The following is an 18,384-nucleotide window of genomic DNA, read 5'->3' as shown; positions in this document are numbered from 1 at the left end:
TCATTTTATATTTTTAAAAACCTTTTCATTTATTTTTTTCCTTAGAAATTTTCTTTCCCCGTTGTCTTCTTTTACCTCTTGGCTGTTACAACTTTTTATTATTTCTTTTTTTTTTCTTTCATTTTTTCCTTTTACCATATCTACCTTATCTCTTTGTCTTCTACCTCTCTTCTATTTGTTTTGTTTATTCTTTTCTTGCTTCAAACCCCCAAAATTTTCCGTAATTTTTCACCATCCAATCACTACCAAAATCCCCATTTTTTGCTATCTACATAATCTATGGAAGATTGCTTCTTCGATATTTTCAAGACTTAACCTTTTTGGTTGAGTATTCAATTAGGGTTTCTTCAATTTCTCCCAAGATACTAATCCTGCAGTTGTCTCTTATCTTTTTCTTCTTTAGGGTTTAACTAATTGTTATTGTTGTTGTTGTTGATTTCATAAAAAAATATGAAAGATAAACAATTTTGAATATAATTGATCAAAATTTCCTTCAATTTCCAAAAATTAGTATAGCCTTAATTTTCATTTTCATTCTCTTTTTCAAATTAGGGTTCACAAAGAAAGCTTAAATACAAAGTAAGCTTCAATTGATTTATTACTAATTCTTTAAAATATTGTTTCATTTTCACAGTTAACCAAACATAAGCAAACGAGGGAGAATTAACAAACCATTTTCCTTCTTCATATCCTCTCAGTGCTGTTTACGGTGTCGAGCCCAATTGGTGATACTAGTACAACCTTCTCTATTAGGAAGACAATTTGATGGCCCTCCCATAATCTCGATTTGAAGAAGCCAGTTGGAGAAATTACTATTGTTGAAAGCGAAATCAAAATCACCACCAGAACCAGTAGAACCATGTGAGTAATCTGAGTCCATTTCATTTCTCGGGTCAGGCAGATCTGAATTCAATTGTTCTTTCATCCTAAAATCCCCTCGAATGTAAAACCCTCCCTCAATTTTTTCCCTTCCTTCTTTTTAAAAAATAAAAATAAAAACTGATAATATGAAATAATTGAAAAGAGTAGCTTAACAAAAAGAAATTTTTACAGAAAGAAGAAACAAAGAAGAAGCTTTTGATTAAAAAGAATGAAAGTTTTTTAGATTTAAACATATGAGAAAAAGAGAAATGAAAGAGATTTGGGGGAGAAAGAAGAAAAAAAAGAAAAAGAAGAAGAAGAAGAAAAATGAGGAGGAGGAGAAGAAGAAATGACAGAGTTGGGGGAGAAAAAAGTCAAAAGAAAAATAAGTTTTTTTTAGATTATGACATCATCATGAGGTCATTTATGTCACATGTCATAGTTTTATTCTGCCATATGTCCTAAGCTTAATGGCGTTAGACTCGAGTACCGATTTAGTTGACGAAAAAAAAAATTTGAGTACCTATCTGAGAAAATAAAATCATAAGTACCAATTTGAGAGAAGTGGACAAATTTGAACACTAATTTTATATTTAACCCAAATTTAATATTACAATGATAAATATAATTAATATAACCTTATCTATAATCATTCAACTCTACAATTAAATGAATAAAAATTGTTATATTTATTGTATTATTTTATATGACTTTAGCTATTATTAATTATATTTATTAATTAATATTAAAAAATAAAATCATTTTAAATTTGATCTATTATTATTCAACATAGCTTAAATAAATAAGAAACTCTATTACTATTTTTATAAAACATTATTGATGATATGTAACCTAATATTTTATATTTACCACATCAATTAATATCATTTTAATTATTATTCATAATAAATAGTATTACAATAATATGTTAAATGCAAAATTATTTTAGGTAAAAAATAAAATAAAAGTTATTGTCAATGTCAACTTAGTAATATAATAGATAGAGAGTATTCTCGTCATTTCAAAAAATTTCTCAAACTTGTGTTTATACGTATATATTATAGATAAATCTTTAAACTATTTTTGTAGCTAAATAAGCTCATATCCTGTGATTTTTAATTTGAAACATGTTTTTGGGCGGTTTTAAAATATTTTATATGTATGCTATGATTTTAAGGAATTTATAGGAAATTTTGAAGGGTTTTTGGGACGTCCAGTAGGTGACGTTGCAACTTTGGAGTCGCAACGTTCCAACCTTAGCTTACGATGGTGCGACCTCGCATTCCTCACATCGCGACTTCATTAAGCAGCAAGTGACATTGCGATATCGCATGTGTAACACCCCAATTTCAGCAGATTCAAGGTTCTGACGCGTAGACCTAAATAGTCAGTTTGGCGTGGTAGTATTCGCCCAAGTATTTCTTTTGGCGCTCAGGATGGGCGCACAATGTTAGACTTCTATGTTATTTGAAACAAGATGTAAACCAAGTGAAAGGGGTAAGTATGGAATGAGTGCAAGCCGGAAGTGTAGTGCGCCTTACTTGTCTAGAGCACTGTGCAAGTTAAGTTACAAGGTAAGTTGGTTAAAAATCAACAGGATGAATAATTGGGTAAATAAAATATTGGATTTTCATTTACAGCTATAGACCATTAATAAAGGTAATCCTGGAGGAATGTGACACATGTCTGGTTATACTTTGAGGACATAAGTCTTGTATATATATTTATGTATGAACTTAAGAAAATGGGATTTTCTACTTCCTTCATTCTTCTTCTGTTGAAAAGTTGTTGTGGTTTTCTTTGGAAGCTGACTAAAGTTTTCTATTATTAAGCTAGAACTAAAGATCTGAGCTTAAGTAGAAGATTATTTCGTATCCTGGGTAAATATTATAGTTATACATGTGGAATTCTATAAGAGAAAGTCTGTTAACTATGGTTAAACAGTAAGATTAAAAGAGAGGGGCTTTGTATGGGGTTTGTCTATGCTTGTGATGATGGTAAAAATGTATGTGCTTGTGATGATGGTAAAAATGTATGTGAACTGGTTTTGATGATGTTTCTATGTTTCATAAGCAGTGGGTGCTTCTGGTTACATGTCAAATGTTCAGATCTAGTTTTAGGCTGCGATAAGTGATCTTCAAGTAGATTACATAGGATAAATTTGAAATGTCCAGTAGACGAGTAAAACTTAGGAGAAATGATGCAAGAACAAAGAAAGTATATATGGAAATTTTCATGATTTAGAAGTGGACTAAAGAGTATGCAGGTGAAATCAATTTGTAGAAAGGTATGAACTTTCTGGGTGAGTCTTTAAGCTAACTCTTGCATGCATTGCATGCCTTCTAGAAACTTCTATGCTAAGTGGCCAAAGCATGAGATGAAACTAGTAAATTGTGATGGGACGAATCTGATAAAAAAGTAAGACCTATAAATATGAATGACTATAGTGTGATTATGTCTGAAAATAAGAATGAGTTTGATAAAAAGTGCATGTGTGTCTGGTAAGCATAAGAATGTTTGCCATGAGTGAGTCGATACATAATGAGTTTGAGTCTGTCTCTGGAGTCATCTAAAGGGGTCCGTCGAGACTAAAAACACGAATATCTGAAAGGACAAGTCTATGACCGTGGCACTAAAGAAGAACATATCGTGTAAGACCATAACTTGTGGGTTATGGCATCATATGGAAAGGAGACCATATCGTGTAAGACTGTAACTAGTAAGTTATGACATCATATGGGAAAATTTAATGAATGTTATTACCTAATGTGGTTCTCTGTGTGTCCTAGAATGATGAGGGGCAAACCTCACTAAGTGTGAGTTTAGGAACATCCCTATCATTTAAAACAATAGTTATAGAACTCTTTTGTGGCAAAACTCTGGACAGGAAAGCCTTTGTGGCTAGTATTGAATGTTAAGGAATGCTTTTATAGCAAAGTTTAGGAAAGGTAAGACTATGCAGCAAACCTTTACAAGAAAATGCCTCTATTGCAAACCTCTAAAGCCTTTGTGGCTATCTCTGAAAAGGAATGCCTTAGTGGCGTAGTCTAAAGAATGGTCCTTGTGGCGACCATTTGAAAGAAACGTTTTTGTGGTGGACTTTGAACGTAAAGAAAGGAACCCATGGTGAACTTTGATAAAATGACGTATGAAGTCTTCTGAAGGAACGATAAGTATGGAAAACTCTAAAAGAGAAGTTCTGTATGAAGTGTTAAGGCAAACCCCATATAGTATCAAGGTAAGAACAACACATCAGCGTGAGCGGCGAATCAAGAGTGTTCTGTTTGTATGGTCCTCTGTAACAGGAAAGGTTAAAGAATCGTGAATGGACAAGATGAAGAATGTGAACAATGTAATAACGAGGTGAAAGGAAAATTATGATCGTTATGCGAGGTATGATAACTATGGAATGATGAATAGAATCTTGGAGACATATTCGCCAGAGTCAAGCTGAAAAATAAGAACAAAGAGATATATATTCTTGAATAAGACTTAGGTAAATTTAACTTACCTTTATGTTAGGTAAATTTAACTTACCTTTATGTCTTTATGTCACAGGTAGGCGGATTAGGGGGCTATGCCAAGAAGGACAATGCCAAAGGAGTGGCGAGAATGGGCTATCATGCATGCAGAGCAACGGGAGCAGTGTAACACCCCGTACCCGAGTCCGCTGCCGGAGTCGGACACGAGGGGTTAACGGCTTAAACCATTCACTTTCACAGTCCATTTTAAAAAAATTTTCCAGGCAGTTGGCTAACTGTGTCACTGTCACTTTAAAAATCATATCTTGAGTTCCAAGACTCGAAAACCAATTTTGTAATTTTTCCCTGAAACTAGACTCATATATGCATCTAAAATTTTTTTTCTAGAATTATTGGTCAGGCAAATTAGTACAGTTTATTAGTTAAAGTCTCCCCTATTACAGGGTGCGACTACACTGACCTTCATACATTACGACCTGGATATCTCCCTGTACAGGGCTTCAATACTGATGCTGTTTGTTTCTATAGAAACTAGACTCAAAGAGGAATCTATACATATATGGCATGACTCCGAATTATCTCTGGTTAATTTACAATGAATTTCCAAAGTCGGAACAGGGAATCCAGAAACCGTTCTGGCCCTGTCTCACGAAAACTTAAATATCTCTTAACATACTGTTCATATGATCGTTTCGTTACTTTCCTATGAAAATAGATTCACCAAGGTTCGACTACATAATTTATTCACTATTTAATTCCCTTTATACTATTTTTAGTGATTTTTCACATTCACATCACTGCTGCTACCAACATCTATTTTTAAGGTAAACTTTACCTATTTCATGATCCTCCATGGATCAGCTAGAGTTTGTCATACATATACCAAAAGTGATCATGAATGACCATTCCCATGGCTAACCGTTACCAACATTTCCGCACCTCTTGACAAACAACATACAAACGATTATAAAGCTATGATCAAAGTATATCTAAGCCATTTTCGCATGGCTATCCAAATTTACACAAAACCGAAGGGTACATGACCTACAACAAAAGGGTAGTCTTATACATTAACCAAGATATCCTCTCACTACTAGTCTATTCTATACATGCCATAAGATATTCCAAAACATAGCAGTACCAAACAAAGGATAGTGATAGTGTGACTAGTTCTTGACGATCCCCAGCCTGTAGCTTCCAAATGAGATCTATAAAACAGAGGAAACAAAGTACACGAGTAAGCATTACAATGCTTAGTAAGTTTCAAGCAAGTGTCAACAGATAACAATCAAGTTATAACATAGTTGTTCGTATTTTTATTTCACCCTTCCTTCGGTATACCACCCTTTATCCGAATATGCACATCTCATCATAATCATAGGAATAGTCTCATAGATTGCTCTCGATACATCACATAACTACCTTATGGTTTAGTTTAAATCAAGCTCACATATAAACTTGGAGTACATACTGTTTAACCTTTCGCATTATGTATATTTATAAGCAATTCTTATTACAAGTCTTACCTAGACATAATCTCCACACGTAGTCATCGGGTCTTACCCGGTCATAATCTCCACATGTAGTCATCGGGTCTTACCCGGTCATAATCTCCACACGTAGTCATCGGGTCTCACCCGGAACATATTCCAAGTTTCATGTACATTTAATCACATGTTACAACATTCACATTAGCCATTCGGCTTTACCACATATGCATATCACACATATATTTTACATTAGCCATTAGGCCTTATCACATATATATACACTTTCACATTCACCACATCGGCCATTAGGCCTTATCACATATACGCCATTAGGCCTTATCACATATATATACACTTTCACATTCACCACATCGGCCATTAGGCCTTATCACATATACATACACTTTCACATTCATCACATCGGCCATTAGGCCTTATCACACGTATGCACTTTCACATTCATCACATTGGCCATTCGGCCTTATCACACATATATGTATATCATACATATTTCATATTTTTCTTGTACATCAATTTCAGCATTAGCTTATAAGCAACTCAAATAGTTTCATCGAAGTTTACAACAAAATCACATATTCACTACAAGCAGTTTTCCTGACCAACAGTCACTAAGTTGTTTATAACTGGAGCTACAAAACTTAAAATCAATTGCCGTTAATTTTCCCCGAATGTAGACTCATGTATCTTTCACCCATAAAATTTTCAGAATTTTAGGTTTGGCCAATCAATACCAGATTTTTCTTAAAGTTTCCCCTGTTTCACTGTTTGACTAATCTGACCACTCTTCGCTACAAATCAAATTTTTCATTGTACAGAATTCATAATGTGTTCTATTTGATTCAATTTGAAACTAGACTCATTAAGGAGTCTAAGCATATAAATCTTATCTTATAACCATTTTTGTACAAATTATAATGATTTTCCAAAAACAGAACAGGGATTCCGAGTCATTTCGACACTGTCCCATTACTTTAAATATCTCTTTATAGGAAATTTCTTTGCTTCCACGGTCTCTTTTATAAGAAACTAGACCAACTAAGCTTCGATTACATATCTTGTTCAGCCTATAATTCCACACCAACAATTTATAGTGATTTTCTAAAATCACGTTACTGTTGCTGTCCAAAGCAAATTATTACAATTTGCTCTTAAATTTCCAAGTCCAAACACCTATGAACTTACCATTTGAGTTAAGACATATCATGGCCACATCATATCTTATCAAATCAACTCATTATGTCCTATTATGATTGAATTTACTCAACGATTAATCGCTTAAAACTTACCTCGAAGTGGTCGACGATTAGATGTCCACGGCTATTCGCTTTACTTTCTCTTTTCCCTATCCGACTTTGATCCTCTTTGCTCTTAAGCTTAAGTAAAACAATAGATTGCTTAAGTACTTAACTAATATTATTCACTTAACAATCACATTTGGCAATCACCATTCAAATTCAACTCAATCACAACATGGCCGAATACACACTTCTCCTACTTCCATTCTAAATAAAAAGTTTATCGAGCTTCCATCTTCATTTAACTATGTACCATTTAGAACTATCAATACTTTACACCCTTTAACAAATTATAATCAATTGCCAAATGCATCTTTGACAATTTAAACCACACAACTCAATTTCTTACAATTTAAGCTTAGAAATTTCTATTCATGAAAATTTTGGCAACATGGAGTCCATTAAACACTCCAAAATTTCATTTGAACAACAATTGTTCAACCTTCTAGCAAAATTTCAATCTGGACAGCAAGCATTATTTTCTTTTATTTCAAGCATGCAGCAGACCAATTTCTTCACATTTTACAGCACATTCAAATCAGCATTTACATGCTGGAACAATTTGTTTTCAAGCTGAAATTTCCAGCAGTCATTTATGCATTTAATGGTCAAATGGTTACGTCACTACTAACAATTGAAACTTAGTAAGATTAACATAATATTTTAGCTATTAAACTCAATTTATCAACCCCTAATCGGCATGAAAATAGAACCATTAATTTGTTCAAATTTTGGACAGCATAACGAAGGTACAAAATTGGACGATAGTAATTTTTTTACAACTAATCTAAGAGCTTTTCTTTTCTACAACCCACATTCATGCCTTCCAACCACAATACATCATCATTTTCTTTAAAACAAAGTTATAGATAGAAGAGAGCTTGGAAAACTTACCAACTTAGGATACAACTCCTAAACAAGCTAAATCCTTAGTTTCCTTCAACATGCAAGCTATCTCCATTTTTCTTTTGTTGCACCCTCTTCTTCTTCTTCGATGTTTTACTGAGTTACTTGAAATTTCAGCTACCTAACTAGCTAAAATCATAGTTTTTCCTCCTTCTTGCCATCTTCTAAGCTAAAAATTAAAGCAACCTAACTTTCTTCTCCCTCCCCAAGTCACGGCAATGGAGGAGCAAGGTGAGACAACTTTTTTTTTTCATCACCCTCTCTTTTCATTTCTTTAATACTAACCTCTTATTTTATTCTTTCTAACATAACACACTAACACAACATGTTTCCAACATGTTTCCACCCATAGCATGGCCGGCCACTATGCTTAATTTTGGGTAATTTGCCATGCAAACCCATCTTTTTCGCAACATGCATTATTAGGCCACTTTACATTTGCCTAGCACATTTCTAAATTTTCTCACATAAGTCCTATTTGATAAAATTCACTTACAATTAACAAAATTCAAACATGAAATTTTCACACATGCATATGTACATATAATGAGCATCAACTATAATGGTTAATTATTTTTATGACTCGATTTTGTGGTCCCGAAACCACTTTCCGACTGGGGTCACTTTAGGGGTGTCACAACTCTCCCCCACTTTAGGGATTTTCGTCCCCGAAAATTTCTACCGATGCCTAGGTTAGGATAATGTCCTCTTATTGAATTATATCCACAAAGACATTAGCTCATAGATAGCAATTGTAATTCATTATTGATTTCGCATCGATCTATAAATGCATTTTCTTATCTTAAAACAAATACATTAACATTTCTACCAGTATGCACATATATCTCATTTCCTGGATTTCATAAGCAATAATCACTTAATTTAATTCACAAATGCATTTCAAACACATATAAATCACATATTAACATGTATAATTCATATCATTATCCCACATATTTGTAACCCACATTTTCATTCATGTATAAGTCAGAACTCTGACGTAAAGTACACATATACTCAAACATCCCAATAAATATCCTTTATAATTCCATCATATCTCACTATTCAACTTAACCTCTTTCCAACAGAAAATCAACTTCCACATACCTGAACATTGAATTCATTTAGCACATTCAATCATAGTTAACGTTACCCGTATATAGTCGATTAGGCGTAAGCTTAATATAACACACTGGCATAAGATTTATTCTAGCGCATAACTCGTATATCCAAAATTATCAGCATTCATCAAAAATTCTTACAAACTTCCGAATGTCGAAACTTAATCAAAGTAATTTCTTGAACAAGGTTAACAAAATAGTGTCCATTCAGCAATTAGCACATATAATTTCATATGCCGAGAATCTCATAGACTAAATCCATAACACATTTTCAACTAAGCACTTACGTGTACATAACGTAAATCCATTCCTTAACAACATATCCACACATTTTTTTTGTATCCACTTATAACAAAATTACAGCCGAGACAATAATTAATCACTAATTTATATCTATTAATCCCCGATTCAAACTCAAATACCGAATATCAGTATCTAATTAAAATTCAACATCTAACTTCAATTCTACTTCTTAACATTAGTCAACTTAAGGAGCGTCGTACTTGTCTGAGTAAGTCATTTACTTAAAGCCATAGTCCAACTATGTTTTTACATGTTATCACATATCGAGTCGGTGCCATGTCCTAGACATGGTCTTACACAACATCTCAAATCAATGCCTTCGTCCCAGCACGAGGTCTTACATGAGTCCCATTTCACACACTTAGTGCTCGTTGAAAACTCGCACACACACGGCCTCAATTCATCGATCGCGCACACATAGTGCCTCGATTCTCGATCTCGCACACATAGTGCCTCGATTCTCGATCTCGCACACATAGTGCCTCGATTACTGATCTCGCACACATAGTGCCTCGATTACTGATCTCGCACACATAATGCCTCGATTACTGATCTAGCACACATAGTGCCTCGATTACTGATCTCGCAAACATAGTGCCTCTAATCATTCGCACACGTAATGCCCATATTCATTCGTTATTACCCATTGAAAGGACTTAACCAAGTCTATAAAACATCATATATGTACACTTTTAAACATATCATCTCATTTAAGTTTGAATTTGTATAGAAATGAACACTTAAACTTTGCTCAAATTACCGGCATGAAGCCTACTAGGCACGAAGGCCCGAATACACGTCACCAGTATGATTGCTCTTCGGGGCCTAGCCCGGATACATCACTCTCAATTCTCATGTACATATACACATATAGCAATACACATTTGTATATCATTTACATTACTTGAATACAAACACAACATGCTTATCGACCATTCAACTTCCAGTTCCATAGCCACATACAAAAATCACATTTATAGTCATAACACTCTTTCAAAATTGCATCGCTTATACACTTAATTCAATCCAAATCGAAATTCAAATACGAGTACATGATACGTACCTGATCAACTTAATAATTTAGGCATATCTAAGTGAAGTTATATCACAAATTCTCATAGTCAGAAGCTTGCTACAGCTCGATCGGGATCAAGATTCATTACAATACAAGGCAACCACATTTTAATAGTCAAAAATCATCACACTATCATTTTATCACTTTATGGCATGTATAAATAGACTCACGCGTGCTACGTTAGTCCTAGAATCGACTAAACCGTAGCTCTGATACCAATAAAATTGTAACACCCGCACCGAGTCCGCTGCGGATTCGGACACGAGGGTTAACGCTTAAACCATTCACTTTCACAGTCCATTTTAAAAAATTTTCCAGGCAGTTGGCTAACTGCGTCACTGTCACTTTAAAAATCATATCTTGAGTTCCAAGACTCGAAAACCAGTTTTGTAATTTTTCCCTGAAACTAGACTCATATATGCATCTACAAATTTTTTTCTAGAATTATTGGTCAGGCCAATTAGTACAGTTTATTAGTTAAAGTCTCCCCTGTTACAGGGTGCGACTACACTGACCTTCATACATTACGACCTGGATATCTCCCTGTACAGGGCTTCAATACTGATGCCGTTTGTTTCTATAGAAACTAGACTCAAAGAGGAATCTATACATATATGGCATGACTCCGAACTATCTCTGGTTAATTTACAATAAATTTCCAAAGTCGGAACAGGGAATCCAGAAACCGTTCTGGCCCTGTCTCACGAAAACTTAAATATCTCTTAACATACTGTTCATATGATCGTTTCGTTACTTTCCTATGAAAATAGATTCACCAAGGTTCGACTACATAATTTATTCACTATTTAATTCCCTTTATACTATTTTTAGTGATTTTTCACATTCACATCACTGCTGCTACCAACATCTATTTTTAAGGTAAACTTTACCTATTTCATGATCCTCCATGGATCAGCTAGAGTTTGTCATACATATACCAAAAGTGATCATGAATGACCATTCCCATGGCTAACCGTTACCAACATTTCCGTACCTCTTGACAAACAACATACAAACGATTATAAAGCTATGATCAAAGTATATCTAAGCCATTTTCGCATGGCTATCCAAATTTACACAAAACCGAAGGGTACATGACCTACAACAAAAGGGTAGTCCTATACATTAACCAAGATATCCTCTCACTACTAGTCTATTCTATACATGCCATAAGATATTCCAAAACATAGCAGTACCAAACAAAGGATAGTGATAGTGTGACTAGTTCTTGACGATCCCCGAGCCTGTAGCTTCCAAATGAGATCTATAAAACAGAGGAAACAAAGTACACGGAGTAAGCATTACAATGCTTAGTAAGTTTCAAGCAAGTGTCAACAGATAACAATCAAGTTATAACATAGTTGTTCGTATTTTTATTTCACCCTTCCTTCGGTATACCACCCTTTATCCGAATATGCACATCTCATCATAATCATAGGAATAATCTCATAGATTGCTTTCGTATACATCACATAACTATCTTATGGTTTAGTTTAAATCAAGCTCACATATAAACTTGGAGTACATACCTGTTTAACCTTTCGCATTGCGTATATTTATAAGCAATTCTTATTACGAAGTCTTACCCGGACATAATCTCCACACGTAGTCATCGGGTCTTACCGGTCATAATCTCCACACGTAGTCATCGGGTCTTACCGGTCATAATCTCCACACGTAGTCATCGGGTCTCACCCGGAACATATTCCAAGTTTCATGTACATTTAATCACATGTTACAACATTCACATTAGCCATTCGGCTTTACCACATATGCATATCACACATATATTTTACATTAGCCATTAGGCCTTATCACATATATATACACTTTCACATTCACCACATCGGCCATTAGGCCTTATCACATATACATACACTTTCACATTCACCACATCGGCCATTAGGCCTTATCACATATACATACACTTTCACATTCATCACATCGGCCATTAGGCCTTATCACACGTATGCACTTTCACATTCATCACATTGGCCATTCGGCCTTATCACACATATATGTATATCATACATATTTCATATTTTTCTTGTACATCAATTTCAGCATTAGCTTATAAGCAACTCAAATAGTTTCATCGAAGTTTACAACAAAATCACATATTCACTACAAGCAGTTTTCCTGACCAACAGTCACTAAGTTGTTTATAAATGGAGCTACAAAACTCAAAATCTATTGCCGTTAATTTTCCCCGAATGTAGACTCATGTATCTTTCACCCATAAAATTTTCAGAATTTTAGGTTTGGCCAATCAATACCAGATTTTTCTTAAAGTTTCCCCTGTTTCACTGTTTGACTAATCTGACCACTCTTCGCTACGAATCAAATTTTTCATTGTACAGAATTCATAATGTGTTCTATTTGATTCCATTTGAAACTAGACTCATTAAGGAGCCTAAGCATATAAATCTTATCTTATAACCATTTTTGTACAAATTATAATGATTTTCCAAAAACAGAACAGGGGATTCCGGAGTCATTTCGACACTGTCCCGTACACTTTAAATATCTCTTTATAGGAAATTTCTTTGCTTCCACAGTCTCTTTTATAAGAAACTAGACCAACTAAGCTTCGATTACATATCTTGTTCAGCCTATAATTCCACACCAACAATTTATAGTGATTTTCTAAAATCACGTTACTGCTGCTGTCCAAAGCAAATTATTACAATTTGCTCTTAAATTTCCAAGTCCAAACACCTATGAACTTACCATTTGAGTTTAAGACATATCATGGCCACATCATATCTTATCAAATCAACTCATTATGTCCTATTATGATTGAATTTACTCAACGATTAATCGCTTAAAACTTACCTCGGAAGTGGTCGACGATTAGATGTCCACGGCTATTCGTTTACTTTCTCTTTTCCCCTATCCGACTTTGATCCTCTTTGCTCTTAAGCTTAAGTAAAACAATAGATTGCTTAAGTACTTAACTAATATTATTCACTTAACAATCACATTTGGCAATCACCATTCAAATTCAACTCAATCACAACATGGCCGAATACACATTTCTCCTACTTCCATTCTAAATAAAAAGTTTATCAAGCTTCCATCTTCATGTAACTATGTACCATTTAGAACTATCAATACTTTACACCCTTTAACAAATTATAATCAATTGCCAAATGCATCTTTGACAATTTAAACCACACAACTCAATTTCTTACAATTTAAGCTTAGAAATTTCTATTCATGAAAATTTTGGCAACATGGAGTCCATTAAACACTCCAAAATTTCATTTGAACAACAATTGTTCAACCTTCTAGCAAAATTTCAATCTGGATGGCAAGCATTATTTTCTTTTATTTCAAGCATGCAGCAGACCAATTTCTCCACATTTTACAGCACATTCAAATCAGCATTTACATGCTGGAACAATTTGTTTTCAAGCTGAAATTTCCAACAGTCATTTATGCATTTAATGGTCAAATGGTTACGTCACTACTAACAATTGAAACTTAGTAAGATTAACATAATATTTTAGCTATTAAACTCAATTTATCAACCCCTAATCGGCATGAAAATAGAACCATTAATTTGTTCAAATTTTGGACAGCATAACGAAGGCACAAAATTGGACGATAGTAATTTTTTTACAACTAATCTAAGAGCTTTTCTTTTCTACAACCCACATTCATGCCTTCCAACCACAATACATCATCATTTTTCTTTAAAACAAAGTTATAGATAGAAGAGAGCTTGGAAAACTTACCAACTTAGGATACAACTCCTAAACAAGCTAAATCCTTAGTTTCCTTCAACATGCAAGCTATCTCCATTTTTCTTTTTGTTGCAGCCCTCTTCTTCTTCTTCGATGTTTTACCGAGTTACTTGAAATTTCAGCTACCTAACTAGCTAAAATCATAGTTTTTCCTCCTTCTTGCCATCTTCTAAGCTAAAAATTAAAACAACCCAACTTTCTTCTCCCTCCCCCAAGTCACGGCAATGGAGGAGCAAGGTGAGACAACTTTTTTTTTTTTTCATCACCCCTCTCTTTTCATTTCTTTAATACTAACCTCTTATTTTATTCTTTCTAACATAACACACTAACACAACATGTTTCCAACATGTTTCCACCCATAGCATGGCCGGCCACTATGCTTAATTTTGGGTAATTTGCCATGCAAACCCATCTTTTTCGCAACATGCATTATTAGGCCACTTTACATTTGCCTAGCACATTTCTAAATTTTCTCACATAAGTCCTATTTGATAAAATTCACTTACAATTAACAAAATTCAAACATGAAATTTTCACAAATGCATATGTACATATAATGAGCATCAACTATAATGGTTAATTATTTTTATGACTCGGTTTTGTGGTTCCGAAACCATTTTCCGACTGGGGTCACTTTAGGGGTGTCACAAGCAGTGTATTCAAGTTTGATAGAAATACTATGAATAAGTTACGAAAATTGTTTATAGGTCTTATGGTGTGTAAAAAATGTGTTGGTATTATAAACGTTGCTAGTAATATTGCTTAGAGGCAGAATAAGTGGAGTAATATAAATAAGTGAGATATATGTCCTTGTAAGTCCTCATTGAGTGAAAAGTCTTTCAATGGTTGTAAGTACTCTTTGTATGCCTAGACGTAAATTAGCTTAACAATGTTATTAAACAAGATGTATAAGTGAAAGTTGTATGTTTTGGTTAAGTATAAGTTTGTGTTAGAGTGGTAACACCCAATATTCGAATTCAGTGAATCAAATCGAGTTGAGGTCATTACAACATGTTTCGTCGTTGCGACCTCATGCCCTGTTTTAGCCTTGTACACTGCCTAGTCCCACTGCACTACTTTGAGCCATTTTGCCCCCTAAAGGCTTTTTTTTTTTTTTACCTTGAACACTTCCAGTCACCCACAAAATGATTCTATATGATTTGAAATTGTTTTTAAAACCCTCAAAATATTCTAATTAAATTTCTATTATTTTATAATAATGCTCTAAATTTTAAATAACTCCAAGATTTTCATTCTATTTATACTCTAGTAGCATATCCCATTCATGCCATATGTTAGGATAGGTGAGGGGTGTTACACATTTCCACCATCAAATTATCAACTTTTAGCTTAGGGTTTCATGGGTTTTTGATAGATAAAATGGAAGCTAGAGAGAAAACTTTATAAAGGTTAGTAATGGTGTTTTTACTTCTCAAGCTTGGTATTTGAGAATTTTCTTTGGAAACTTATATATATATATATATATATATATATATATATATATATATATTAATTTTGGTTATTTCATGTATATGAAAAATGTGATAATGATGGAAATGAGATTTCCAAGCTTTATTGAGGATAGGTTCAAGTTTATAGAAGCAATAATTTTTGTTGTAGAGCATCCAAAAGGTAAGCATCTTGGATACATTTACTTATCTATGCTAAAATTTATGAAATAGGTGATGTCCACTAAACTAACTAATAAATTGACTAAGTCAAGTGCACCTATAAATTAATAGTATAGTTATGGTGAGCACAAATATCGTTCCCTCAAGGACTACAATTATTAGTAATTATCGTCTTCCTATTATTTAACCTAATAATTCAAAAGATTGATTAAAACTAAAATTAACTAACTAAAGTAACTAACAAATGTGTTAAAGAAATAAAACATAAAAACAATCAAATATCTGCCAAGTGACAAACAATACCTAGGTAAAGAATCCATTTAGATTTCATCTATGGTTCTCAGTCTAATTTATGCAATTTTTTGCCTTAGCTTTTTTATTCGTAGAAATCCCTAATTTATACTAATATCTCTTTCAAGCATAAGAGAAACTAATTCTAAGTTGATTAATTGAAATTTATTTCTAATCAAAACTCCTATTATCGCATTAATTCACTCTATGGATCCTCTGATTAGATCTTACTTTGATCCAATAGATTTATGTCTTCCTATTTTTAAGATTGCATGCAACTCTATTCAATTATGTAAGACTAATCACAAGAATGGTCTATTCAACCTCAAACTTATGCACATCAAACATGGATTAATACTATAGAATTATCAACCCAAGAGCAAATAAGCATTCATAATTGAAAACAAAAAACTAAGGTTTTGTTGCATAAAACTAGAAATCAAACAATAGAATCCATCTTAGGGTTCATTTGCCCTAGGTATTAAGAAAGTTAGTTCATACTTGTAAGAATAAACACCAAAAATACAATATAACCACTAAAATAAAAGATACCCATGATAACTCCCTTGAAAATCAACTTGGACTCTTGAATCTTGATGGAAAATTGCTTGGCAATCGACTTCTATGGTGTTTTTTGAAAAATTTCTCATGTGGCTTACATGGTCGTGTGGTTTTCTACTACCTGTGTACAGTTTCCAGAATGCTTCAATGTTATTATTTTCACTCGTTTTTCACTCCCATTGCTCCCAAGTGCTCTATTAAGCTTTAAAACATGAATATAAAGAATTAAGAGTATATAATTCACAATTAACACCACATAATCACCCAAAATATGCACTAAGAATGAGGCTAAAATATGTTAATTTTGACACTTATCAATAGGTAATATTTATGTGATAACTATCGAATGATTATATAATGCTGTGACAGCCCTAATTTGACCCTAGTCGGAAAGTGGTTTCGGGACCACAAAACCGAGTTATAAAAATAATTAACCGTTATATTCTATGCTTATTATATGTGTAAATGCATTTGTGAAAGTATCATGCTTTGATTTTGTCATTTGTATGTGAAATTTTAATAAGGGACTTATGTGAGACATTTGTGAAAAGTAATAGGTAAATTTTAAAGTGATCTATTAATGCATAATGTCAAAAAGGTGGACTTGCATGTCAATTACTCATTTTTTTGGTTAGTGGCCAGCCATGATATGATTAATATATATATTATGTAATTTTTATAATAACAATTTAATTCACAAAATGAAATAATGAATAAAGAATAATATCATGGGGTTAGTGGGAGGAGAAACCAAAGTAGGTTCATTTTGCCCTCCATTGCCGTAGCTTGAAGCAAGGAAGAAGAAAGGATTTTTGTTTGATTGTTCGGCTTAGATGATGGTTAGAATGAGGTAAGTATTATGCCATTCTTGAAAATTTATGCATAATTGAGATGATTAGTTGAATTCTACCTATTCCATGGATTAAATTTAGTCTATTTGGAGGTTTGAAATTCGGCTAGAAGCTTGAAATTTTAGTTGAAGCTTTGATGTCATTAGATAGGAATATTATGTTGGATGTGTTAAGTTACTTGTTATTTTAACTTAAAGGTTGAGGTTAGTATTTGGTTTGTTAAATATACCGAATGTGGATTTAGGGAGAAAAAAATATAGGTAATCGGTCATGCTATATTCTTGATAAAAAAAAATTGTTAAATGCTTCATATGTTATATAAATGAGCTTGTAAGTGAATTTGAAGATTTGGAAAATTGTGGCTGAGAAGTGCCGAATGTGATTTTTGGGTGTCACTCAAGGGATAAAAATATGGTGGCTTGAGTTTAGTAATATTCGGCCATATGTAATGATATAATGAATTTGGTATAACTGGTTATATAGGTTAGTATTTATGGAGTGTTCCAATTGAACTTGTAATTTCGACCACATAGGTATTTATATAGATATAAATATATATTTGTAAAGATATGTTTGATCTTGCATATTCGGCTAAATAAGTGATGATGGTATATGAAGTTAAATGTGGTTTTGTAAGCTTGTATAGATGTGTGAAAGTATATTTATAATGATATTTGGCTTTGGAAGTGGTTTGAAAACTTGCAAAATGCTAATCTTATAAGTATTCGGCCAAATAGGTAGATATGA

This window comes from Gossypium arboreum, chromosome 4 (assembly GCF_025698485.1).
Source record: "Gossypium arboreum isolate Shixiya-1 chromosome 4, ASM2569848v2, whole genome shotgun sequence".
Taxonomy (NCBI): Eukaryota; Viridiplantae; Streptophyta; class Magnoliopsida; order Malvales; family Malvaceae; genus Gossypium; species Gossypium arboreum.
This window is presented reverse-complemented; position numbering follows the sequence as displayed.